Genomic DNA, 16,180 nt, shown 5'->3' with positions numbered 1-16,180 from the left:
ATTGGAATGATCTGAAACAAATTGTTAGGAAGTTGACTATTTCAAAAAAAAAAGAAGTTGTAGACAGAAAGAATTATAACAATTCATTTTTTGAAAAGAATTTGTAGAAAGGGGGGCCGGGAAGGTGGCACTAGAGGTAAGGTGTCTGCCTTGCAAGCGCTAGTGTAGGACGGACCGTGGTTCGATCCCCCCCCCCCCGGTGTCCCATATGGTCACCCCAAGCCAGGGGCGATTTCTGAGCGCATAGCCAGGAGTAACCCCTGAGCGTCAAACGGGTGTGGCCCAAAAATCAAAAAAAAAAAAAAGAATTTGTAGAAAGAGAAAAATTGTTTCATATTATTTCATATTATTTCATCCTCTTCATAATCAGTTTTTGTAGACGTGTGTATACAAATAACAAAGTATTATATGGTGGGAAGTTTGGGTGAGTTATTTGTACAATGAGCCAACATTCACTCAAGATGTAAACAATGAGGAATTTCCATTATTGGTCGTAGTTGACAAAGATAAACTGTAGTAAAAATGAAAATGTGTGAACATCAAATTATTTTCCTGAAATTGTTGAAAGGTCTCATGTATTTTTGGAGACTAGAGGATTATTCTTACTCATGAGAAGTTTTAGGAAAGAGTCATCATGAGCTTGAGTTAACATTATAAAAAATTCTAACAAACCAGAAGTTCTCAGATGAATAGGGGTGGAATTGTTGGGAAGAGAAAAAGGGAAATGAGAACTAATAAATGAGAGAATTAAAGTAGGAAATTAGGCGTCTGAATTGATTGGGTTTTGAATTGACATGTCTATCAGGTGAGAAGACTGCAGTATAGGGAGTTTCTCCCTTTAGTGGAAAATAGTTGTAATTTGTGTTGTTGTTTGATAAAAGAATGAATCATGGACTATATAATTAAATTAAAAAAGGATTGTGTGTGATTGAGAGAGAGAATGAAAGAGAGACAATACTATGGGGAAAAGTTGAGTGGGAATGAAGTGGTGGATCATGGGAGGTTAAATGGGAAATTAATGGCAGGAAATGAATACCGCTGAAGTGGAGACAGGTTTTGAAACATTGTGTGAGTAAAACTCATCTATCAACAACTGTATTTCACTGTGATTTTATACAAAAAGAACTATGTAGATTAATTTGTGTAATAGAAGTATACCAGTAGATAATTATAATTCTAATTTTGTAATAATTGAAAAGATATTTGATTGAACAGAAAACAAATGAACTATATAGATATAGAATTGGGCAAAAATCAAATTGCCATAACAAAAAGCACAAAATTAATTTTCTTTGCCAAATACCAAAAGCAAAAACATATAAGAAATGATAAGAGTGATATGAAACTGCTTGTTGTTCCCAGTTACTACTGGTATAACACATAGGTATTATAGAATAGTCTGAAAATGACAGGTCAGTATCATAAAAATATCATTAAAAACATGTTTTGGGATCCCCGCTGGATGGTTTTTAACATACCTGCCATCTAAAATCTGAGGCTGCAAGTGCTGGGACCAACCCCACCCAAAAGATCCTATGGAAGCCATATCAATTCAGGTGAGCTGGCCAAGCTCATGAAGAGCAGAGCAAGAGGAGCCCTACTGCTTGAATTTGCTCTGTGGCCACGTACATGTCCTAGTCAATATTCTACAGCACAACATGCAGAAAACATCACACTACAAGATTGACAATGAGGAAACAACACATGCCTCCACCATCCATAGCGAATGAAGATGGCAAGATAGCAACTCTGATGACCCAAAAAGTGCCAACTCTCAGGTAAGGAGTTTAGAGAAGAAATATGGAGGATGTTCATACAACTCAAAGAAAGCATGGTGTGAGCTGAACAAACCACAAAGAAGATCAAAGAGGATATGAAAATAGAAATGAGAAAACTCGTGCAGGAAAGATAGCATGGAGGTAGGGCATTTGCCTTGCACGCAGAAGGATGGAGGTTCAAGTCCCAGCATCCCATATGATCCCCCTAGCCTGCCAGGAGCGATTTCTGAGCATAGAGCCAGGAGTAACCTCTGAGCACTGCCAGGTGTGACCCAAAAACCAAAAAGAAAAAAATAATGAGAAAACTCCAAACTAAAATTATAGGACTGATGAACAGAGATGCAAATATATTCAACAAAATTCTAGCAAATAGGATTTAATGCTTCTTCATGACCAAGTAGATTTCATTCCAGAAATGCAAAGATGTTTTAACATATGTAAATCAATCAAACTAGAAAAATAAAAACCATCTGTTCACATCTATAGATGCATAGGAAGCATTTGATAATGTCCAACACCTGTTCATGATAAAAATTCTCAACAAAATGAGAATGGAAGAAATTTTTCTCAAGATATTCAGGGCATTTACCACAAGCCAATGACAAAAGTTATTCTCAATGGAGACAAACTAAAAACCTTCACTCTAAAATCTGGTACAAGACAAGGCTATACCATCTCACCACTCCTATTTAATATGGCACTGGAAGTACTTGTCAAAGCAATTAGGAAAGAAAAAGATATCAAGGACATCCAGATAGGAAAGGAAGAACTTAAACTCTCACTGTTTGCAGATGACATGCTACTACATTTAGAATATTCTAAAGACTTTGCCAAAAAGCTTCTAGAAACAGTAGATTTATATAGCAAAGTGACAGACTACAAAATTATCATGTGAAATTCAATGACTTTATACACAAATAATGATAGAGAAGAAAGTGATATTTTTAAAAATACCCATTCACATTAGTGTCACACTAACTTACATAACTTGGAATCAACTTAACTAAAAAGGGGAAGGACCTATAAACATTGCTTCAAGAAATAAAAGAGGACACAAGGAAATGGAGAGACATACGCTGTTCATGAATTGGACATATTACATTATTAAAATGTTAATACTCTCCAAAGTATTGTACAGGTATAATATAATTCCTCTAAGGATACACATGACAGTCTTTAAAGAAGTGAATGAAACACTCCTAAAATTCATTTGGATCAGTAAACACCCACAAGTAGCTAAAGCAATCCCTAGTAAAAAGAAGATGGGAGACATCACACTCCTCAACTTTAAACTGTACTACAAAGCAATAATCATTAAAACAGCATAGTATTGGAATAAAGACAGACCATCAGAACAATAGAATAGACTTGAGTATTCAGAGAATGTTCCCCAGGCATACAATCAATTTTCTTTGATAAAGGGACAAGAAATGTAAATGAAGCAAGAAAAGCCTCTTTAACAAGTAGTGTTTGGACAACAAGTCAGCCAAATATAAAAAAGCACAAAAGTCAAATCCAAATGGATGAAAGACTTATATCATACCAGCAACCTTTAGGTATAAAGAAATATATGTGGCAAAACACTTCATGACATTGAGACTATATGCATCTTTAAGGAGGAAACATCACTGACCAAACAAGTGGAAGCAGAGATAAACAGATGAAACATTATTAAGCTGAGAAGTTTCTGCAATTTAAAGGAAGTAATAACAAGGATACAAAAGCCACCTATAGAATGGGAGAAACTGTTCACACAATACCCATCAGATAAGGGTCTAATATCTAAGATATACAAGATACTGACAGAACTTAACAAGAAAAAAAAATCTAACAAATCTAAAAAAAACATCAAAAATGGAGAGAAGAAATGAACAGACACTTCCTCAAATTAGAAATTAAAATTGTCAAAAAGCACATGAAAAAATGCTTCACATCACTAATTATTAGGGAGCTGCAAATCAGAACACGGTGGTTCCATCTCAGCCACAGAGACTGGCAAACATCAGAACAATCAGTGCCTGCTGCTATGTGGAGAGAACGGAACTCTCATTCACTGCTGGTGAGAATGCTGTCTAGTTCAGACTTTATAAAAACAATATGAAGATTCCTCAAAATCTGGGTGCTGAGCTCCAAAATAATACAGCTATACTTCTCCTAGTGATATACCCTAGGAACACAAAAACACAATACAAAATGCTTTTTGCACACCTATATTCATTGCAGTACTATTTACAATAGCCAGGATCTGGAAACAACTTAGATGCTTGACAACAGAGAAGTGACTAAAAAAACAAACAAACAAAAAAAAAAACTGTGGTACATATACACAATGCTATATTATGCAGCCCTCAGTAAAATGAAGTCATGAAAATTTCACATACATGGATAGACATTGAAATTATTTTGCAGAGTTAAATAAGTTAGATAGATAGATACAGAATAGTCTCTGTTATCTGAGGGATTTATGAAAAATAAGACAGTATTGTAATAATTCCCAGAGAAAATAGAGATGAGGGCTGGAAGGACTGGCCCATGATTTGAAGCTTACCATAAAGAGTGATGAGTACAGTTAGAGAAATAACTACACTAAGAAATATCTTGAAAATGGTAGTGAGTGAGAGAAATAGAATGCCTGTCTAAGATACAGACAGGGGGTGAGGGAGTTGGAAGATGGGAGCATTTGGTGGGAAGGTTGCACTAGTGGGGGGGGGTGTTTCTTTTATATATGAAACCCAACTACAAACTGCTTGTGATCATGGTGTTTAAATAAAGATATTATAAAAATGCTTATTGATTTTATAATTCCATTTCGGGAGTAAAAGTTATTGATTAACAAATATGACTTAGTTTGATTTTTATTCACATTTCTGTTTTGCACAACCTAATTGGACTTAAGGATGCTGAGGCACAGAAAATCTCAGTAGCATATTTATAAGTGAGGTTACTTACAGTAACAAATGTCAGTGGTTGAAAATATTTTATGTATAGGTACAACAACTCATTCAAAATTTCAGAATTTTAGAATATAGATCCTTTTATTCTGTAGAAAGACACTTGTAACATAGTTTATATATTATTCTTTTTGAGGATTCTAGGAAAAAACCTAAAATCAAATTCATTAGTTTTTTATCATTAATTTTAAGAATATTGATATATTTAGGGCTGAAGCAATAACACAGGGGTAGACCATTTGCCCTGATTGCAGCTGACCCAGGACTGACTGATGTTCTATCCCCTTCATCCCATATGGACCGACACACCTTCTAGGAGTGATTCCTGAGCACAAAACCAGAAATAACCCCTGAGTGTTGCTGGATATTACCCAAACTTCTCCAAAAAAATAATATTCATATTGAATATTACATTATAAGTGACCTTACAACAGTTAATTTAGAATAGGTTTACTTGAAAAGTTAAGCATAAGTCAAATTTTAAGAGATTTTTTTTGTTTTTTTTTGGGGTGGGGGCACACCCATTTGATGCTCAGGGGTTACTCCTGGCTAAGCACTCAGAAATCGCCCCTGGCTTGGGGGGACCATATGGGACGCCGGGGGATTGAAACGCGATCCTTCCTTGGCTAGCACTTGCAAGGCAGACACCTTACCTCTAGCACCACCTCCAAGGCCCCAAGTTTTTTTTAAGTTTGGTATTATCATGAGGGCTTACAGATATTTATTTAATAATAAAAATATTTTGCATCTTTGTTCTCATAATTAAAAATAAAAAATTAAAAAATAATAAAAATATTAACAATATATTTTATATCATTTGTACATTATTAAGAAAATGTATATCAACTATTACAATATTAAACTGCTTATTATTAGAAGAAGCAGAACATGAATGCCCTCATATGAGGTATGTAAAGAGACAAAGCCAAACATATTGGAATAGAATATCCAGTGGAAAATATCCCTCAAGCTCTGATTATAGAATCGAGGTTGCCAAAGTCATGAGGATGCTACTGAAATTATCTCTTAGAACATTTATACAATAATTAAGCATTAATAATAAAAATTAAGCATTATTGACATTTTGGTTTTGAGGTAGCATAACATTGGAATTATGAAATATATAAATATTTAACTGCCTTTGAATCAATGTTAATTCCCCAAAGATATATAATAAAAAACAACTAGTTTGCTCTCTATATAAAAATGAAAGCTCGCCATAGAAAACAGTCTGGAAAAAATATAGCAAATATTACCAATTACTCTGCTGATGTGAATGAATTATTATAGAAATACTTCATAAAATATTAATTTAGTATTGATATTAATGTTATTTTCTAGCAAATAATTCTATTAAATTGATATTAGTAGATTTTTCTATAAAGTTGAGAATTTTTTTTCATAAGCTACCTTTTTTTAGCTTTTCTTTGCTGTAAATTCTAAATAAGCATGATAATTAGGTATAGGAATTGGAGAATTATTTTAATTCTTATGCAGAATGATACTAGATTTTTTTGTTCCTAAATATTACTATCAGTAAACCAACCTAAGTTTATAAAGAATATTGGGACTGGAGAGATAGCTTAAAGGGCTATGTTTATGTGAGAGGCCCTCCCTGGTTTAATCCTAGACATTGAATGGTCTTAGGAGTAGCCACCATGGAAGAAACCCATAGTAACCTCTAAGAACCTCCAGAACCAGATAAAATTTATTATTTAAGAATAAGATTGCTTCATGTTACTCCTTGCTATTTTGCAGCATCGTAATACCATAGCCTCTAAATATGAAAGTTTTCGGAAGTAGCAGTATTTGGAAGTAGATGGACATAGTTTGAGTAACAGTTCTAGTTATTAATTTCTTATTGTTTACCTTTGATAATTGCTAATATTCTTTTTTTTAGCTTTAGTTAGGTTGTTTTATTCTCTACAGATAGCATATTATTGGCCAGAGATAACCAAGCAAAATAGGGAGAGTACTAGATAAAGAATTAAGAGATTTTTACCAATTTATCTCACTTATTGGAGCTTCATATTTTTCCATGTTTTTTTCTTTTTTTATTTATTTTTTATTCTATAAAGACAAAGATGCAAAACAAAAGGACAAGGTGAAGTTACAGTGGGAAGACAATCACTTATAACAGAATTCTTAAAAGAAATATCCTTGCTTATAACCTTAATTTTAAATTTTCAGCCAAAAAACATTAAGAAAAATAAAACAAAACACATACACAATTACCTTGTCCCTCAAGTCCCCAGATTGTAGTACATTGTAATCTAAGCCTACACCACCTGGTATTCCCAGGAGGTCTCCCATCCAAGTACTAACCAGGCCCGACCCTGCTTGACTTCCGGGATCACAGGAGATCGGGCGGGTTCAGGGTGGTATGGCTGTAGACGACAATTGTTAATATTCTCTTAGTTTCACTATTTGTACAACCATACCTCACCTGAGAATTAAGTGTGATAATTTCTATAAAGCATCAACTCAGAACTTTTAATAATGTTCTCTAAAATGGTTTCTCTATCTCCTTACTATTTAACCAAGACAGGAAAAAATGAAGGCATAACATCACTACTGCCAGTTGGGTACTGATAAAAGCACTTCATGTTATTTAATTCCTCTTGGCACATCTTGTGAGAAAATATAAATCTTTTTTCCAAAGAGTCAGAGTGGATGACTGAACTATGACTTCAAACCTGATAGTTCTGATCTAAGGTCATACTTAAGATTCAACTAGTCTACCTCTGAACTATGAATTAAAGAAAAATTTAAAATGTCATTATTTATATAGGAAAGACATTATGGAGCACTATTAACATGTTTGTATTCGTAATTTTGTCTGCTTTTGTATTTCAGCTCAATGTGAAAGGTGCTCTGAGAGTCTTCCCTGATTACTACTCAATTATTCCTTTTCCTGGAACACCTTTTTGAAGAACTAGCAAACATCTCTTCAGATATAGTACCAGATAATGGAGTCTTTGCAGAGATTATGCTTGTCTCGCTAAAATCAGGTAAGAGATTAAAAAGACCTTTACTGTTTTGGGGTGATATATGGTGTTAAATCTGCTCTGATTTATTTCTGCCTTGTTATAAATTGGGAAATTTTGACAACTAAATAGACATATATTGGAAGTGGGGGAAAACCTACCATTAAATGTCATTGATTGATATGTTTATTATTAGATAAACATATGTTGATTAATTGAAGATATTTTTATGACTTGTGTAAAGCATAGGGAGTTAATAGAGCTAGTGGAATTTTATGACACACATTCTTCTTTTAAAATGTAACTGTAATACAGTTTTAAGAAACCTGTAATTACTACAATACGTTATTTCTATTGCTGTAAAATCAACAAATATAGACTGGAAAGACTATCTCCTTGAAATTATTTATGATGAAATATATATTTATAATAATATCTTTTATGCAAATTCTTCTGTAATTGTCATTTCACTTATTGTACTTCTAGTACATTTGAATTTACTGGTGCATATATTTTTCTCAGTGTCATTTTTTTTATGTTAGAATATTTGAAAGCACTCACTCCTGTCAGGGTTAATTAGCAAAAAAGAAAATCATAGTAAATTTGAATCCAGTTGCAGAATAGGAGTAATTCCTGAGACATAATTGGGCAAGATCTAAGTATAGTCAGAAAATACTTTAAAAAAAATTCCATGTCAGTGTTTACTAGAAGGACAGAGATAAGGGATGAAAATGGTTGTTTAGGCCTCTATTTGACCTAACCTTGGATATTGAGATGCTGGAAACAAAGGCCATCCAAAGTTTTTCCTTCTTAGGTGTGGAACTTAGTCAGCACCTCAAATACTGAGATTAAAAGTGAATCAGTACCCTGGATATAAAAATAGATTTTCAATATTTACAGTAAGGATTAGAACTCTTGAGATTGATAACAATATATAACAGCATGCCATAAATTTTATATGCCATTTAAGGAAGGGATATCTGAAAAGTTGTTTAGTAACTAAAGTCTGATAAATTAAAACTGGAAAGGTTGAACCTTGATAAATGCTCCTGATCAGAGGACGGTACTGGTATCATCAGTTTTAGAAACAAATGATTTTCTCTTATTTGAAATCTACCTGTCTACCCCTTGTTGTTTTTAACTTTTGTTAAACACAAAAGTACATACTTTTTGTATATAACTTTTGTTGTATTTAATTTTTTGGTAAAGTTGTGAAAATAGAATGAGTGAAGTTGTAAAGAGTATATCATATTGAACCTGGCACAGAGTAAATATTCAATGAATGAATGTTGTTATATAAAGTGACTATATAAAATGCTGCATTTAATACTTATTTAGTAGAATCTTTTCAGAGATTTTTGTATGTTTACTAGTTCTGACTTTTTTTTTAATTTGTTGTTGTTGTTGTCCTTGGGACCATACCTGACAGTGCTCAGGAATCACTCCTGGTGGGCTAGAGCAGAGGATGGATGGATATTTGGAGATCCAGGGGTCAAAACAAATTTGGCTCTATGTAAAGTAAAAGAAATTCTTTTTATACTCTCCTACCCTCTTTAGCAGTCCTTGATCTTAGTACATTTTACAATGAGGACTGATAATTTATCATCCATAAATTTAACTACAATGTTGAATTCCCCTAGTTTCATCCAATCAAAAAAATCTAGAAGACATTACAGTATTTTTCAAGCAAAGACTTGGTTTTCAAAATGTGGCATACATTGGGTTCCTGAAGATAATTAATTTAGAAAATTTAATGATCTCAGTGCCACATGTATGAGAAGGTACAAGAAAGTAATTACAGTAGATAAAGCACTTGTCTTACACAGAGCTAATCCTGTTTGATTCCAAGCATTGCATGTGATCACTGGAGCCCACTTGGGAGTAATACCTGAATTTAGGGAGCCAAAGTCAATCTCAAACACTGCTATATGTGGAGCTTACCACTTTGGGGCATAGAAATAGTACAAGATCTAACATACTTCCTTTGCAGGTGGCAGGCCTCAGTTTGATTCCTGTACTATGTATGATTTGATATGATACTCCAGAAGTGATTCTTGAACACAGAGCCAGGTGTACATGAGCTTTAAGTATATCTGTTTATGGCCCCAAACAAACAAAAATTATTTTAAAAAAAATCAGTGGTGGAAGCTGTAGCAATAATATAGCAGATAGGACATTTGCCTTGCACAGGACTGATCTGGATTAATCCTGAACATCTTTTATGGTTCCCCAAGCATTTCCAGGAGTAATTTCCAAATAAAGAACCAGGGGTAACTAACCCCTGAGTATTACCCGGAGTGGTCCACTCCCTTAAGCCCACTCAACAAAATTAATAGTGTTTACTCTCTTGATACTGGTATGTAGGCATGTATGTATGTATGTATAATTATATGTATGTCAGTCCTCTAGATGGTTAATAATGTATTTCACATTACTAGTTACCACCATGCTTATAGTGAGGTCATTTAAGACTAGCAGCTCCTGGTTGACCTTTAACTTAATCAAAAATGCAGGAGCTAACCTAATTGAGATTGACCAAATCTGACTCAGATAAGCTGAATTCTGAATTAAATAAATGTTCGCTGTATTGAGCCATTGAAATTTGGCTACTTGTTAAGCAAAATTTAACTGATTCATAAAGTAAGTGTGCTATTAAACAATTACATAGGAAAATATAGTAGCATATCACTAAATATCAGCTTAGAATATCAGAATATGCTGACTGAGAAACTTGTATAAAGATGTGAGATATTGAGAAATATAGCTTAATTTTATATAAAACTCTACAAAGTAGGATTTGGGTAAGTATCTCTAAGGAGAAAGGACATGATAACTGAGGAGAACATTCACTTCAGTACAGCTAAGAGGTCAGTGAAAAATGGGACTTGAATATAAAATCTCACTTTTCAATAAATTTAATGGAATATATCAGATGATAACATTACTTTACTCATTTATTAGCTTTATTACCAAGACAGGTCATCTGAGGTGATTGCCTCAAAACAACTCTTAAATATTATCATTTCTCTGTTCCATATATTGGCTTATTCAAAATGAAGAGTTTTACAATATTTGGATAAGGTTTATGCAATGTGCTTTGGAAATGGAAATATTTCTTATTTTCTCTAAATACTCGCTAAAGCCATTGTTTTTATTTTATAAGATTTAAAAATTGGGAATCAGAGATTTACTAAAATGCTTCTAATTATACATTACTTCATTCTTTTTTTTTTTTTTTTTTTTTGGTTTTTGGGCCACACCCGGCGGCGCTCAGGGGTTACTCCTGGCTGTCTGCTCAGAAATAGCTCCTGGAAGGCACAGGGGACCATATGGGACACCGGGATTTGAACCAACCACCTTTGGTCCTGGATCGGCTGCTTGCAAGGCAAGCACCGCTGTGCTATCTCTCCGGGCCCACATTACTTCATTCTTAATTTTACAGGACATATATTACTATTCCACTCTATCTGAAAACAATAAAGCCGTAAATTTGCTTTTAAAATATATAACAAGATTGTGCCAAATTAAGAGTCATCATAACTTAATTACCTGTCTGATCCAAATTGTCATAAGGATTCTTGGTAAAACTACATGTATGTGAGCTAAAATTTCATCTACTATGCTTTTTAAAAGAATGTTGAGCCACCCACGGTGGTGCTCAGTGGTTATTTCTGGCTATTAACTTGGGAATTACTACTTGAAGAACCATAGAGAATGCTGAAATTTGAATCAAAGTCAGCCACATGCAAGAGCCCTACAGGCTTTCCTATCACTCTGGCCCCTCAGAAATATGCTTTTTATCCTTATTAAATTCACAATATGCTAGTTAATTTCCATTTCCTCTTCAGATCATTGTCAATGATTTCCAAAGAAGCCTTATTTCCAACTCTATAGTCTATTTCAATTTTTCAATTTTTTTCTTGGGTTTTGGGCCACAACGGGTGACGTTCAGGGGCCACTTCTGGCTATCCGCTCAGAAATCATTCCTGGCTTGGAGGACCTTTTGGAATGCCTCGTGATCAAACCGCAGTCTGTTCCAGGTCAGCGCGTGTAAGGCAAATAAATGCCTTATCGCTTGTGCCACCACTCTGGCCCCTATTTCAGTTTTTCTATGAGTTTCATAAAGTTATTTTTAATTCTCTATGGGACTTCTTTTAGTTTATATCTGCACGTGTACTCCTGAGAATGTTCTCCTGACTGAATTTTAAATACCTTAGAGTAAAGATTAAGTATGTTTAAATGTGTTTTTATTGTCTTACTAGAGTTTATTGGTTAGCATCTGAGATGCCCTGAACAAAAGTTTATTGAAAGAAAGGATAGGTGAAGATATTTTTTTGCATCTTTGAAATTTTAATATAAATTCTACCAAAAGGAAAAGTGATGTAAAATTATCTTAGAGTTAATAATTAAGTTCACATCTGAAAAAATAGTTTCATATGATTAAGAAGTAGAAGAATAGATGATCTAAAAAAAAACACATATGTTTTTACGAGTAGTTCAATCACCTATAGACTGATTTTCCCCCTTTTTAAAAAAGTGATACAACAATACAACATTGCTTTATAACAGTATATAACTTTTTAGGTTTATATTATTAAAAACACATATGCAGTCCTATATACTGAGTAGTTTTTGCTTCCAATGCTAATGACATTGAGTTAGTAAAGGTACCTCTATATTCAAGAGCATGAAGTGTTCTACCTATATTTGCTTCAATGTAATTGATGGATTCATGTCTAATTTTGATATTTTAATCTATTTTTATTCAACTTTTATGCTTGATGTTAGAAAAGGAATCCGGGTTCATTTTCTGTATTTGAGAAATTTTCCCAACACCATTTGTTTGAAGAGGCTTTCATTGCTGTATGTCATATATTTTGCCCTTTTACAGAAGGTTAGTTAACTCTATTTACCTGAGGATCTGTCACTGGACTTTCCATTCTATATCTTTAAGCAGTTTGCATCTCTGTCCTTGTTCCAGTATGACACTGTTTAGTTACTCCAGCTTTACATTATATAGTTTAAAATTGAGGAATGAGAAAACTCCTATCTTTTTTCTTTGGTTTGCTTTGACTATACAGGCATTTTATTGATATATTTTGCAGAGTTTTATATATATCTTCAAAATATTTTGGATATTTTATGGAACTATATAGAATCTATATTGCGCATTGGATAATATTTTCAAAATATTTTCAAAATGATTTCAAAAATCTTTCATTCCATGAATAAGGTATGTGTCTCTTGTGTCTCTTTTATTTCTTTCAGTAGCATTTCATTGTTTTCTTTATCTAAGTCTTTTATTCTTTTGGGTTTGTTTGTTTGTTTGTTTGGCTGGTTGGTTTTTGGGTCACACCCAGAGGCACTCATGAGTTCTCCTGGCTCTGTGCTCAGAATTCGCTACCGGTGGGCACAGTGGATCATATGGGATGCCGGGATTCGAACCACCTTTGGTCCTGGATCAGCCACTTGCAAGGCAAACGCCCTACTGCTGCGCTATCTCTCCGGCCCCTTTTATTCTTTTGTTAAGTTGATTTCTAGGTATTTGATTTTTCTGAAGCACAATTGTGATGAAGTTTTTTTTTATTTCTTTATTCAGTTACATTATTTTCATATAGAAAAGCCATAGATTTCTGCACATTGATCTTGTAGCCTGACACATTATTGTACAAGTCTATTATTTTAAGGTGCTTTTTTGTAATGTCTTTATAGTGTTCTAAGTATAGTATAATGTCTCCTGAAAATAATAAAAGTTTAACTTTATTTTTTCCAATTTTAATTACCATAATCTCTTTCCTTTTCCTACTTGCTATGGCCAGTATTTCTAATATTTCTAATACTGAAAAGTAGTGGTTGAGAGTGAACAGATTTTTTGTGTCGGATTTTAGAGGGAAGAATCTTAGTTTTTGCTAAATGGAACTATGGGAAAAGTCCCTTGAACCCTTATTTTAATGAGTTTTTTAAATCATAAATGGATTATACAGCTTCTCAAAAGTTTTCATGGAATTTAATGTTGTGATCATTTGTTTTTTTTTTCTTTTTCTTGTATTGATATGGCATATTATATTGATTGTCTTGCATATATTAGCTATTCTTGGATCCTTGAAATTAATCCTACTTGGTCATCGTGTAAGATCATCTTTATGTACAATTAAATTTGGTTTGCTAAAATTTTGTTTGACATCGTTTTGTGTAGTTATCAGGCATATAGTTTTAACAATTTTGTATCACACAAAAAATGATAACCAGAATAAAATATACCCCAGTGATAAGTAGAAAATATGTACCCACCACTTTTATAATAAATGTTTAATACACAAGTCATATAAGCACTGTTAGAATTACCAACCCTATCAAATAATTGGAGGGAGAGATGAGCAGAATCTTTCTGAAAGAGTCATACAGATGTCCTAAAAGTATATGAAAAAATGCTTTTCATAACTTAATATTAGGGAAATGAAAATCAAAACAACAATGATATATCACCTCACAGCAGTAAGACTGACATACATCACAAAGAAAAAAAAACAACCAATATTTTCAGGTATACGGAGGGGAAAGTACCCTCATTAATTGCTATTAAGTAGAATATCAACTTTCCCAAACTTTTAGAAAAATAATATGGACAATTTTCATAAAACAAAAATTGAGTTCTGATGGGACCCTGCAATTTTATTTCTTGGCATTACCCAAGGGCCCCAAAACACAACTCAATAAAGCAAAAATATTTGTACTCCTATGTTCCTTGCAACAGTGTTCACAATAGCCAAAATTGAGAAATATACATATATATAAAATAGAATAATAAAGTCTTTATAAGAACAGTTAAAATCAAGGCCAAAGAGAGAGTACAGTTGGTAAGGTAAATGCTTTGTATGCTGCTGGCCTGAATCAATCACAAGCATTTAGCTTTCCAAGATGATTCCTGTGTGTAGAGGCATGAGGAACACCTGAACACTGTCAGATATGCCCCCCTGCTCCCACACAAGAAAGGTAAAATTATGCTATTTGCTTTTACATTGATGGATCTGGAGAGTATCATGCTGAGTAAAGATAATCAGAGGGAAAATGTTCTCTCTCATATGTGTGATATAAAAATATAGCATGGAAATAACAAATGTCCAAAGACAACAGAAGCAGAATTTGTCTTCTGTAAGAAGTTACCATGGGTAGAGTTGGTGGTGGTGGTAATAGTGTGTGTGTGTACATGGACATTAAGGGATGTTGCACTGGAACAGTGATGGAGAAAAATGGAAACTGCTGGAAAATGTGGTGCTCGAATGATTTATGTAAAAAAAAAAAAACCTACCATTAACTGTATTGTTAACCATCGTGCCTAAAATAAAATAAATTTTAAACCAATAATTCTCCACTAAAAGTTCCTTTTTTTCCCTTTACCATAAAGTTGTCACTTAGCATCTTATTTACCCATTCTCTCAATAACCACTAATTGGTCTTATAATCATAAGCTTTATATTTTGTTTTATTTAGTTGATTTGTTTTCTTTATATACTGCACACTTTACCCTATATAATGTTTAACTAATTTTACTAAACATAACTTATTTTATAAAGAAAAAGAGCCATGATGCTACAAATGGTAGAATTTCACTTCTCTTTCTATTAACATTTATAATTCACCAGGTGTATTTCTTAGCTCTTTATCTCCTTGTTTTGTCACTGGGAACTTAGTAAATTTCCAGTTATTGATTGTTGTAAATAATGCAGTAAGTATGAGATGAATATACTTCTTCATATTAGTTTTTAATGAAAATTTTCAGAATTTGGGTTTGATCTGTAATGCAGTAGTGGGTGCTTGCCTTGCACGCGGTTGACCCAGGATGAAACTCAGTTCAATCCACAGCAACCCATATGGTCTCCCAAGCCAGGAGCTATTTCTGAGCGAAGAGCCAGGAGTAACTCCTGAGCATCACCTGATGTGCCCCCCCCCAAAAAGAGAAAATTTTTTAGAATTTTAATAGGGATTGTTTAATTCTTTTATTAAAAAAACAATCTGCATACTGCATTCTACAATGGCTGAACCTACTTATCTTTTTCACTCTAAGTGGTCTCTTTACTTCATGGTCCTTCTGTTATGGATAAGTCATTTTCATATATATGAAATAATCTGTCATTCTTCCTTAATATGTGATTCCTTAGTTGTTATAGGTAATTAACACCTTTTCATGTTCCATTGGCTATGTTTCTTTTTGTTGAAGTGTTTATTATTAAATTTTGTTGTTTTATGATATTTTTATACGTTTTGATTATATAGAAGTTTAACATGCTGTCAGAAGTTTAATATGCAAGTATCTTTTCCCTTTGATAGTTTGTAGTTTCATCCTAATGTAGAGTTATATTCTTTATAGAAATCTTTAGTTTAATCTGCTCAATTCATTTTCTTTTGCTTTAGTTTCTTTTTAGGTGATAATCAAGACTTCTAACACATCTCTAATATCATTGGA

At 33.3% G+C, this 16,180-nt stretch overlaps 1 protein-coding gene and 1 non-coding gene across 3 annotated transcripts in view; one reads left to right on the top strand and one right to left on the bottom strand.

Annotated features, from left to right (window-relative positions):
- DLGAP1 (DLG associated protein 1) overlaps nucleotides 1-16,180 on the top strand; it is an 882,390-nt gene that overhangs the window by 131,687 nt on the left and 734,523 nt on the right. For both annotated transcript variants that reach the window (XM_049770001.1, XM_049770002.1), the window contains exon 2: nucleotides 7,586-7,740. The gene's annotated coding sequence lies outside the window, so the exon portion shown is untranslated. The remainder of the gene's footprint in view (nucleotides 1-7,585; nucleotides 7,741-16,180) is intronic.
- Nucleotides 7,006-7,124, bottom strand: LOC126005225 (5S ribosomal RNA). Its single transcript, XR_007494394.1, has one exon. It is a non-coding gene; the product is annotated as a 5S ribosomal RNA (ribosomal RNA).

Source organism: Suncus etruscus, chromosome 3 (assembly GCF_024139225.1).
Source record: "Suncus etruscus isolate mSunEtr1 chromosome 3, mSunEtr1.pri.cur, whole genome shotgun sequence".
Taxonomy (NCBI): Eukaryota; Metazoa; Chordata; class Mammalia; order Eulipotyphla; family Soricidae; genus Suncus; species Suncus etruscus.
This window is presented reverse-complemented; position numbering and strand designations above follow the sequence as displayed.